This window comes from Oncorhynchus tshawytscha, linkage group LG07 (genome assembly GCF_018296145.1).
Source record: "Oncorhynchus tshawytscha isolate Ot180627B linkage group LG07, Otsh_v2.0, whole genome shotgun sequence".
Lineage (NCBI taxonomy): Eukaryota > Metazoa > Chordata > Actinopteri > Salmoniformes > Salmonidae > Oncorhynchus > Oncorhynchus tshawytscha.
This window is the reverse complement of record NC_056435.1, coordinates 17490360-17503206: the sequence shown is the minus strand read 5'-3', so window position 1 is coordinate 17503206 and position 12847 is coordinate 17490360.

The window sequence follows — 12847 nt, the reverse complement described above, 5'->3', positions numbered from 1 at the left end:
TAAAACCTAGTAAAACCTCCCTACATATTCGTCGCCAGACTCACTGGCTCCAGGTCATCTACAAGTCCATGCTAGGTAAAGCTCCACCTTATCTCAGTTCACTGGTCACGATGGCAACACCCACCCGTAGCACACGCTCCAGCAGGTGTATCTCACTGATCATCCCTAAAGCCAACACCTCATTTGGCCGCCTTTCCTTCCAGTTCTCTGCTGCCTGTGACTGGAACGAATTGCAAAATCGCTGAAGTTGGAGACATCTCTCTCACTAACGTCATGTTTTAAAAAATACAAGTAATGTGATTATTGTGGCAGATGTTTGTGTATATAGCACATTTTATGTTTAGGTTTTCAATTTATCCCAAACTGTTAATGCATATTGGTTATTGATTTGGACGCGTTAAAACTGTTTTGACAATGGGCTATCCCACCAAGCAAAATGTCATTGAAAAGACATTGAAAATATGACTATGTAATCAAATATTTAATGTTTACATTTCATGTAACATTTGGTAGCGATATTTATTAATGCAACCAACTGACCATTTTTTTGGTACAATTATTGACATTGTTGCCCTGTTTTTAGAATATCAGGGTTAATTCTCACATGTGCCAAACCAAATGTACGAGAGAATGACATTAGGGACTGGGCCCCGATCCAACATGCCTATCGAGTGAACCCTGAATAAAGAGAGAAGCTCTGCAGTGAGGTGGAAAGTTACTACGGATATCGCAGGAGTTTCCACTTGAAATCAGACATGTCCGTGGTAAGGACAACTTGGTTGCTGATTACCTCTGGAGTGGGCAGTCAAAAATACTTGTGTTTTGCGTTTAGCCAGTGTGTTACCATGATCACGATTTATTTTGAGTTTTATCTCTTATTCTTTTCTGTATTGAAACTGCATTGTTGGTTCGGGGCTCGTAAGGAAGCATTTCACTGTTGTATCCGGCGCATGTGACTAATACAATTTGATTTGAGTTTTGTTTGGGCTCGTTCCAAGGTGGATGAGTGTTCTAGAAGCTAGTGAGTTTTAGGATTCTATAGAAAGAAAAAGGAGAAAAAAATAAAATAATTATTTAGGAATATGTGTTTTCTCTTGTTTTTAATTGTTGACAGCCAGTAGACACCGTGTGTGTTTATATTGCAGAAGGTGAAGCATTGTAGTATATTATAATGTGAAATGGAAGTTGTTTTCTGTTGGTGGTGAGCGAACTTGTCCAACAGAAATATAGGATATATTTGTTGTCTTAAGGGGGAAGGTGTTACAGGCTTTGGTTTTTCCATTTATGTTTTGAGGTCGCTCGTTAGCATGTGTCATTTGTTAGAACATGTCGCTCGTTAGCACTGATTGGTGTCACCTCATTAGTCAGTATGTGTTACCACTGTGCTGACTTGTCCATGTCCTTAGTGGGAAGGTGGTTCACCTGAACTGGTCCAGTTTCTATTTAAGAGTTTCTGGCCCAGTGCTCCAGTTGTCTTGATAGATGTAGAGAGTCAACACTTGTTGTTGCTCCACCTTTTTGGTTTGCTTCCTGTCTTAAAGTTTGTGGGTTTTTCTTTTGTTTGCCTCTTCTTGGGCAGATTTAGTGGGTCTCATGGTGGGTGTCATATGTCCCAGTTGTTGTTACTAGTCAACTTCCAGTGGACACCCCCATAGTGTCTTTAAGAGCCCGTCCTAAAAAACAAGCTAATATTTTGGGTAGGATACTGCATCCAATTAATATTTGGAACAATGGTATTTCCTAAGAATGCTCATTTAGTCTTTCAGTTGTTAGTCTTCTGTTTTATGTACTAAATATTTTCATTATTTTTCCTGTGAAGCCATTCTGTTGAATCCATGTCTGAAATGTGCTGTATAAATAAAGCTTGATTTGATTTCAACAAATGAACATAACGACTGACTCTAGGTCCCTCTTAGTATGAAAAACAGTATCAATCCCACTTTCCCAGTCTGCTGAAGGAGTGGTAAACACCACCCCCAGCTCTACCAGGAGTTTGAGGTGGTCTCCCACAGATCTGCTTATGTCATGTTCTGTGGCCTTGCTGTTCCAATTCTTGACTGCCCCTGCAACACAGAAATAAACACATTTAGTCATATTATATAAAACACTCAAAGTAATGGATATGGAGCGTCTATGGCCTCAGTTACACCGGGCATCTAAATGTGACATCTGTCATCCGATCACTCAAGCTGCATTAGGTTCAGATCTACCAGGATGGGCCTTTGACATACTCTGGATGCAGTCAGGCCACTGAATATGCATAAGCAATATAAAGAGATGAGTGGGGAAAAGTACATTTTACACAAATTACCATCATAAATCAAATGTTATTTGTCACATACATATATTATTACAGGTGTAGTGAAATGCTTGTGTTCCTAGATCCAACAGTGCAGTAATATCTAACTAAATGCTTGTGTTCCTAGCTCCAACAGTGCAATAATATATAACAATTTCACAACACATACCTAAAGCTCCGCCTTATCTCAGTTCACTGGTCACGATGGCAACACCCATCCGTAGCACGTGCTCCAGCAGGTGTATCTCACTGATCATCCCTAAAGCCAACACCTCATTTGGCCACCTTTCCTTCCAGTTCTCTGCTGCCTGTGACTGGAACGAATTGCAAAAATGGTTGAAGTTGGAGACTTATCTCCCTCACCAACTTTAAACATCTGCTATCTGAGCAGCTAACCAATCGCTGCAGCTGTACATAGTCCATCGGTAAATAGCCCACCCAATTTACCTACCTCATCCCCATACTGTTTATGTATTTACTTTTCTGCTCTTTTGCACACCAGTATCTCTACCTGCACATGACCATCTGATAATTTATCACTCGTGTTAATCTGCTAAATTGTAATAATTCACCTACCTCATGCCTTTTGCACAAAATGTATATAGACTCTTTTTCTGTGTTATTGACTTGTTTACTCCATGTGTAACTCTGTCTGTTCACACTGCGATGCTTTATCTTGGCCAGGTCGCAGTTGTAAATGTGAACTTGTTCTAAACAAGCCTACATGGTTAAACAAAGGTGAAAAAAATAAATAAATACAGCTACCCCCCTACTTTTTTCAATTTCCGCCTGAAGACATACCCAAATCTAACAGCCTGTAGCTCAGGCCTAGAACAAAGGATATGCATATTGTTGGTTTCATTTGAAAGAATACAAACTTGAGTGTTAATGTGAATTGAATGTAGGAGAACAATAGATCTGGTTTCAATAAAACAATGAAAAAAACATGCATTTTTATTGTTTTATCTTCAAAAATGAACAAGACAAAACAAACATTCAGATAGGATGATGGGGACAATTTCAGTGACAAATATACGAGGGCAACAGTACTTGTGCATAGTTTCAGAATGATAACTTCCAAAATGTGTGCTACATGACATTTATCATGAAGTCACCCAGGTGTCCCACACAAGTAGCCCAAATGTACCCAAGTGGCCAAATTGGTGAAGTTATACATTTTGAATGGAATAACTATATACAAAATACCATTCTAACACACACCCCAAAAATAGAGAAAAAAAAATACATTTACAAAATAACACAATATTTGGAAGACCCTCAGTCCTCTAAACAATATTGTGCTGCTGATGCCAGGTGCCATAGCAGTCTCTTTCTGCTGTAAAGCAGAGGGTCACCAAGCATGTGGTGCAGGTGATGGGGGGACTTCATTTTGCAAAGAACACAGTGATGCCTCCATGCTGTGCCCTTTTGGCCCTGAGGCACATCCATGCCTGCATAAATAAATTTGGGCAGATGAACACCGCTTGTGGCAGGATCTGGATGAACCAGCTTCAGTGGGGGATGGACACCTTGGCCCTGGGGGCTCCCATTCGGAGTCAGTGTCACTGTGAAAGAAAATGTTCAGTTAGAATAGTTTCACATATGAGCCCTGTATGAACAGGTATAATCAACAGGTATAATAAACAGATAGTGGGGCAAAAAAGTATTTTGTCAGCCACCAATTGTGCAAGTTCTCCCACTTAAAAAGATGAGGCCTGTAATTTTCATCATAGGTACACTTCAACTATGACAGACAAAATGAGAAGAAAAAAAAATCCAGAAAAACACATAGGATTTTTAATGAATTTGCAAATTATGGTGGAAAATAAGTATTTGGTCACCTACAAACAAGCAAGATTTCTGGCTCTCACAGACCTGTAACTTCTTTAAGAGGCTCCTCTGTCCTCCACTCGTTACCTGTATTAATGGCACCTATTTGAACTTGTTATCAGTATAAAAGACACCTGTCCACAACCTCAAACAGTCTCACTCCAAACTCCACTATGGCCAAGACCAAAGAGTGGTCAAAGGACACCAGAAACAAAATTGTAGACCTGCAACGGGCTGGGAAGACTGAATCTGCAATAGATAAGCAGCTTGGTTTGAAGAAATCAACTGTGGGAGCAATTATTAGGAAATGGAAGACATACAAGACCACTGATAATCTCCCTCAATCTGGGGCTCTACGCAAGATCTCACCCCGTGGGGTCAAAATGATCACAAGAACGGTGAGCAAAAAACCCAGAACCACACGGGGGGGACCTAGTGAATGACCTGCCGAGAGCTGGGACCAAAGTATCAAAGCCTACCATCAGTAACACACTACGCCGCCAGGGACTCAAATCCTGCAGTGCATCAAATCCTGCAGTTCCAGACGTGTCCCCTTGCTTAAGCCAGTACATGTCCAGGCCCGTCTGAAGTTTGCTAGAGAGCATTTGGATGATCCAGAAGAAGATTGGGAGAATGTCATATGGTCAGATGAAACCAAAATAGAACTTTTTGGTAAAAACTCAACTCGTTGTGTTTGGAGGACAAAGAATGCTGAGTTGCATCCAAAGAGCACCATACCTACTGTGAAGCATGGGGGTGGAAACATTAATGCTTTTTGGGGCTGTTTTTCTACAAAGGGACCAGGAGTACTGATCCGTGTAAAGGAAAGAATGAATGGGGCCATGTATCATGAGATTTTGAGTGAAAACCTCCTTCCATCAGCAAGGGCATTGAAGATGAAACGTGGCTGGGTCTTTCAGCATTACAATGGTCCCAAACACACCGCCCGGGCAACGAAGGAGTGGCTTCGTAAGAAGCATTTCAAGGTCCTGAAGTGGCCTAGCCAGTCTCCAGATCTCAACCCCATAGAAAATCTTTGGAGGGAGATGAAAGTCCGTGTTGCCCAGCAATAGCACCAAAACATCACTGCTCTAGAGGAGATCTGCATGGAGGAATGGGCCAAAATACCAGCAACAGTGTGTTAAAACCTTGTGAAGACTTACAGAAAACGTTTGACCATTGTCATTGCCAACAAAGGGTATATAAAAGTATTGAGATAAATGTTGTTATTGACCAAATACTTATTTTCAACCATAATTTGCAAATAAATTAATTAAAAATCCAACAATGTGATTGTCTGGATTTCTTTTCTCATTTTGTCTGTCATAGTTGAAGTGTACCTATTACAGACCTCTCATCTTTTTAAGTGGGAGAACTCGCACAATTGGTGGCTGACTAAATACTTTTTTTGCCCCACTGTATATAGAGAGTACAGGGAACACAAGGTTGAATATATTATTATAGACCTGCTAGATCTACTGTCTATTTTATATTATGACAGACCAGCTGTATCTACTGTCTCCATTTCACTTTGGCCATTGTTGTGAGCCTGCTCTCCCCTCAACAGCCTCAAATAGGCTATTTCATGTGGGGGTGGGGTGGGGTGGAACGGCAGACACGCATCTCGGCCATGCTCCCTCTAATCCACAATATGTATATGTACACACACAAACATAGGCTATGGGTCATAAACATACATACAAACATATCCCCACCCACAATGTATAGCCAACATGTACTTTACACATTTCATTACATTTGTATATATTGCCACAAATAATATTTTATATTATTCATTTCAAAACAACGGCATTAGCATGAGAAGAACTTACCAGTCCAAAATGATGTCCTCTCCGTTCAAAAAAATATTCCTCCATTTGGGAATCGCTAAATGAATCGTCCTCCAACAATCTGTCTCACTTTCCCGATCAATTTCTTCTAAAATTGTGTGTACATCTGTATATCTAGACTTAGATTTAGCTTTCCCTGACTTAGTCACTATACTGATTGATATATAAACAGCTGAAGATGCGCTTTACCAAAACAATGCTGTGCGTAACGTGTGGCTCCTTCCGGTATGAATCTTCAATGGCGAATGAACCTCTTTACGCCGGAGTTTACTACATGGGTTGGTCTTCCAACACATAAACATTATATATTGCCCTTTACCTAAGCTCATTGGCTATCTACCCAGCTAGATTTCAAGACGATCAGTGGTCATTGGGTTAAAATACAGTCAATCAACAAAACAGCTGTCATATCATTGGTGCACAATGTCATTACTTGTCTTCAAATCGGTTTCTTTCAGTCAATACGTCCCGCGAAATGACCCATCAGCTTTGGTTGTGTTACAAACAAACCAGTTGATTGCAATGAAACCAAACATGACTGAAAAAGTCACGTTTAGTGTGTGTATTTACATCGAATGTGTCGTCGAAAATGGAATGAGACGGAATTCACGACAAGCTGTTCACAAAATATTTTGTGTTAGGCTACAAAAATGTATTTTATCAAACAAAAGACCATTCATTGTGTAACAATGAGCATTGGGATTGCAAACAGAGGAAGATCGTCAAAGGAAAACAATTTATTTTATTGCAATTTGTGATGTTATGCATGTGCTGGTTGAAATAGTTTTTTATGGGGCTCTATGCTCAGATAATCGCATCGTATTCTTTTGCAGTAAATCCTTTTTTAAATCTGACAATGCAGTTGGATTAGCAAGATTCTAGGCTTTCGACCCATGTGAGACACTTGTATTTTCATGAATGTTTAATATGACTATTTATGTAGCGATCACCGTATGTTGTCGAATTTAATCCCGCTAACGGGTTCGGTGCGCAGAAAGGTTAACGCACCACCACTAATGAGCTGAGGAGCTTCTCAAACTAATTTTTTCTTCACCTCAAACAGCAAGTAAACAAAGTCTTAGTAGGATCCATTACGAATGACAATAGTTTCTCAAAGTATTTGTAAAAGATTTCCAGCTCTCACCCTTTCGATAGCCACTCAGCACGAAAGTGAAAAACGTAATGCGCTGATCCAGTGGAAATGTCATAAAATACCTGATTACTTCTTATCCTTTGGACAAATAGCCTACAGCTGTGTCTGTCCAGAACTCACTGGAGCGGGAAACTGAGGGCCCAGAATATTTTATACAATGTTGCAAACGTGCTACCTCGAGTTGAGCCGACCCAGTTGATAGGTGCTAGAATGTTTCAAGTTCGTTGTAAACAGGCCATGTGCAGCCAATGTGGTTTAAATTATAGTTATTTTTCTACCTGCAGGATGCAATGTTTTTATTTGTTTATTTATTATATGTAGGCTATATTTACATAGTTGGCAATAAAATATATGTTTAAATTTGTATAATTTCATTTAGATTTAGATGGTCTGTGATTAATCTACATTCTATGATTTTGAGATACTATTAATGAAATGAAACTGTTCCACAAAAATGTGCAAATGAAAATAATAACCGACACGCAAATTGGTAGATATGGTAAGATAAATTTGCACTCCAAATGTAGGTTGCTGACTGCTTGTGTAGCCTATTACCAGCAACGTCAGAATTTACAAAGGCCAGCAGGAGGTGGTGGTTCAGGAAGAGTTTCTTCTCTTCTGGTTGGGTGGTATTGATGTAATGGCATGAAAATAAAGTGGCTGAATATTATACAATGACTTAACAGCTCTAACAATTTGAACCCCACAGGAAATCTACACTGGCAATTCTAGAATATACTATATAGCCTAGAAACCTGGTTAAACTATCATTATGGCATCATGGATGAATTCTAGAATATACTATATATAGTATAGGCTCTCTCTCTCCGCCCCCCTGCCCGTCTCCCAGCCCTACTCTGTTACCTCTCCCTGGGGGTCCTCCACCCCCCCTTGCCCGACTCTGGCTAGCCTCCCTGGGTTTTCCTCCGTCCCTGGCCCTGCATGTTTCCCCATACCGCCCATTGCCCTGTCCCCAGCCCCAAGACTACCAACCACCCCCCAGTCGGTTCTCCTTCCCTCCCCCAGACCTCACCCGCCCAGCTCCATGCCCCTCCCTCTGCTGCCCACCTCGCCCTGAGCAGCTGCCCGGATCCCATCTAGGTACCTCATCAACCACCTGTGTGCAACAAGCTACCTTACTAAAACATTAATAAAAAAATATTATAATAATATAGCCTAGAAACCTGGTTAAACTATCATTATGACATCATGGATGAATTCTGGAATATACTATATAGCCTAGAAACCTGGTTAAAGTATCATTATGACATCATGGATGGCCAGTCGCTGTTTTCATAGTTTAGTGAATTCGGGGGGTAGCCCTGAGCTGAACTCAAACCTGGGTCCAGTGACTGTCAAGCAAACACCTTATAACTGTTACGCCAAGATGTCTGAACTTCTTGACGAGGTCCCTATGAATTTGAGAATGTCATCTATAATAATGACAAAGGCAATTAACAAAAAGTGAGACAACGTGGAGATAAAGAATAACAAAATATATTTATCCAGCCCCGATCCCTCAGCTGTTTACCAAACCAAGTCTCTGGGCAGCCATTTTTTTGGTCTCTGGGCCAAGTCTCTGGGCAGCCACACAACAATCAATCAACCAATCTGCAGTTAAAACAATAACAAAGCTCCACCACTGTTTTGGTAATAAGATGATGGGGCTGGAGAAATGTAACTTGTCTAAAATTCATAGACCTATGGATGCAAGGATTGATCATCCATGATAAACATTATAGTTTTAACCATGTTTTGAAGCTATACAGTGTTGGTTTACATTGTTTCTAAACATTGGAGTTAAACAAGTTTATTTGGGGTTATGATGGGGTACAACAGTAGAACTAAGCTCATGAGGCATGTGTTATATTCTTCAAGAATCAATGGCTATAAATTTATAATTTAAGAGTCCAAACATGGATGTAACAATTGCAGATTTCGCCTTTAACACCACACATCAGTTCAACAACTGCAGAGTTTGTGCCTCTGTTTTTAAGATAGTACTTACTAGTGTTAATCAGGGCACGTTCATCGTTAGAACCATTTGAGGACTTAAGATGCCTTTGGGAAACCGGGCCCAGATATCGTTTCCTCCTTCTTCCTCCTCCTTTTTCGACGTGACAGCCATCTCACCCTCTTTCACTCCAAAAACTGCATTCCTATACTGTAACATCCTCCTCTTTCACTGAAACGTCTTTCTCATCTTCTTTCACTGTAACAGTCTCACCCTCTACTTGCTTTTGTAATGTAACATCCTCCTCCTCTTTCACTTCTTTATCAGGAGGAGAGTAGCTTAGTGAACTCATGGTTGGGGATGTTAGCTAGCTAGGCTAACATCCCCGTTAGCTAATGCTAACTTAACCAGCCCGCTAGCTGACCAATAACAACAACAAAGTAAATATGAAATTAAATCGGATAACAAACTAACTAACGAAGTGGGTTTAAAACACAGTGGCTAGTATGCACGAAAGCGTCTAAAGAGCTTTATTGGTTCGGCTATTTTGTCTAGCAAGCTACCGAGGTGTCTGACTAACTGTTGCTGCTGTTGAAAGAAGAGTTCCGTCCACTGGATTGTACGTCACGCCAACAGCATTGCCTTAAAGCCTCAGACCGCTATCTGCTGACTGGAGTAGGTAACGCAGTTTAGTAAAAAATAGATTTAATTTTCAGACAAGATAAAGTGTAGGAAGCATGAGTATTGAAAATCATACCTGCTTGCTCCTTTTTGTTTCGTCAACTTTTCGGTAGGGATGTTATGTTTGATTCCGGAGCAACAAGGTATGCGTCCAAATCGCTAAACTGTGTACTTCAAAGCAGTGTGCCGATGCCTGTATCACTTTATGAGCAGCACGTGATCAATGACGTCTGAAGCTTCATTTCATCGAACAACCACCTGATTGATTTGGTATTGGGCTTGTTCGACACTGCAGGCGACTGACTGATCGACAAACCACCTTACATCATAAATTACTACTCATTATTATGTATAAATCAGTCAGCCAGTCACCATTTACCCACAATGCAGCATGGATTTGATGCTCTCGGACACGGCCGGTGGTTTAGTAAATTACAAAATGGCTATGCTGCTACGTGCTACGTGTGGGATGTCCTCTATAATAATGACATAAAGGCTATGCTGCTACGTGCTACGGTGTGGGACTTCATCTATAATAATGACATAAAGGCTATGCTGCTACGTGCTACGGTGTGGGACGTCATCTATAATAATGACATAAAGGCTATGCTGCTACGTCATCTATAATAATGACATAAAGGCTATGCTGCTACGTCATCTATAATAATGACATAAAAGCTATGCTGCTACGGTGAGGGATGTCATCTATAATAATGACATGAAGGCTATGCTGCTAGTGTGTGTGCCATGTCATCTATAATAATGACATTAAGGCTATGCTGCTACTCAAATCAAATCAAATTTTATTTGTCACATACACATGGTTAGCAGATGTTAATGCGAGTGTAGCGAAATGCTTGTGCTTCTAGTTCCGACAATGCAGTAATAACGAACAAGTAATCTAACTAACAATTCCAAAAAAACTACTGTCTTATACACAGTGTAAGGGGATAAAGAATATGTACATAAGGATATATGAATGAGTGATGGTACAGAGCAGCAGAGGCAAGATACAGTAGATGATATCGAGTACAGTATATACATATGACATGAGTATGTAAACCAAGTGGCATAGTTAAAGTGGCTAGTGATACATGTATTACATAAGGATGCAGTCGATGATATAGAGTACAGTATCGTATGCATATGAGATGAATAATGTAGGGTAAGTAACATTATATAAGGTAGCATTGTTTAAAGTGGCTAGTGATATATTTACATCATTTCCCATCAATTCCCATTATTAAAGTGGCTGGAGTAGAGTCAGTGTCATTGACAGTGTGTTGGCAGTAGCCACTCAATGTTAGTGGTGGCTGTTTAACAGTCTGATGGCCTTGAGATAGAAGCTGTTTTTCAGTCTCTCGGTCCCAGCTTTGATGCACCTGTACTGACCTCGCCTTCTGGATGACAGCGGGGTGAACAGGCAGTGGCTCGGGTGGTTGATGTCCTTGATGATCTTTATGGCCTTCCTGTAGCATCGGGTGGTGTAGGTGTCCTGGAGGGCAGGTAGTTTGCCCCCGGTGATGCGTTGTGCAGACCTCACTACCCTCTGGAGAGCCTTACGGTTGAGGGCGGTGCAGTTGCCATACCAGGCGGTGATACAGCCCGCCAGGATGCTCTCGATTGTGCATCTGTAGAAGTTTGTGAGTGCTTTTGGTGACAAGCCGAATTTCTTCAGCCTCCTGAGGTTGAAGAGGCGCTGCTGCGCCTTCCTCACGATGCTGTCTGTGTGAGTGGACCAATTCAGTTTGTCTGTGATGTGTATGCCGAGGAACTTAAAACTTGCTACCCTCTCCACTACTGTTCCATCGATGTGGATGGGGGTGTTCCCTCTGCTGTTTCCTGAAGTCCACAATCATCTCCTTAGTTTTGTTGACGTTGAGTGTGAGGTTATTTTCCTGACACCACACTCCGAGGGCCCTCACCTCCTCCCTGTAGGCCGTCTCGTCATTGTTGGTAATCAAGCCTACCACTGTTGTGTCGTCTGCAAACTTGATGATTGAGTTGGAGGCGTGCATGGCCACGCAGTCGTGGGTGAACAGGGAGTACAGGAGAGGGCTCAGAACGCACCCTTGTGGGGCCCCAGTGTTGAGGATCAGCGGGGAGGAGATGTTGTTGCCTACCCTCACCACCTGGGGGCGGCCCGTCAGGAAGTCCAGAACCCAGTTGCACGGGCGGGGTCGAGACCCAGGGTCTCGAGCTTGATGACGAGCTTGGAGGGTACTATGGTGTTGAATGCCGAGCTGTAGTCGATGAACAGCATTCTCACATAGGTATTCCTCTTGTCCAGATGGGTTAGGGCAGTGTGCAGTGTGGTTGAGATTGCATCGTCTGTGGACCTATTTGGGCGGTAAGCAAATTGGAGTGGGTCTAGGGTGTCAGGTAGGGTGGAGGTGATATGGTCCTTGACTAGTCTCTCAAAGCACTTCATGATGACGGATGTGAGTGCTACGGGCGGTAGTCGTTTAGCTCAGTTACCTTAGCTTTCTTGGGAACAGGAACAATGGTGGCCCTCTTGAAGCATGTGGGAACAGCAGACTGGTATAGGGATTGATTGAATATGTCCGTCAACACACCGGCCAGCTGGTCTGCGCATGCTCTGAGGGCGCGGCTGGGGATGCCGTCTGGGCCTGCAGCCTTGCGAGGGTTAACACGTTTAAATGTCTTACTCACTTCGGCTGCAGTGAAGGAGAGACCGCATGTTTTCGTTGCAGGCCGTGTCAGTGGCACTGTATTGTCCTCAAAGCGGGCAAAAAGTTATTTAGTCTGCCTGGGAGCAAGACATCCTGGTCCGTGACTGGGCTGGGTTTCTTCCTGTAGTCCGTGATTGACTGTAGACCCTGCCACATGCCTCTTGTGTCTGAGCCGTTGAATTGAGATTCTACTTTGTCTCTGTACTGGCGCTTAGCTTGTTTGATAGCCTTGCGGAGGGAATAGCTGCACTGTTTGTATTCAGCCATGTTACCAGACACCTTGCCCTGATTAAAAGCAGTGGTTCGTGCCTTCAGTTTCACACGAATGCTGCCATCAATCCAAGGTTTCTGGTTAGGGAATGTTTTAATCGTTGCTATGGGAACGAC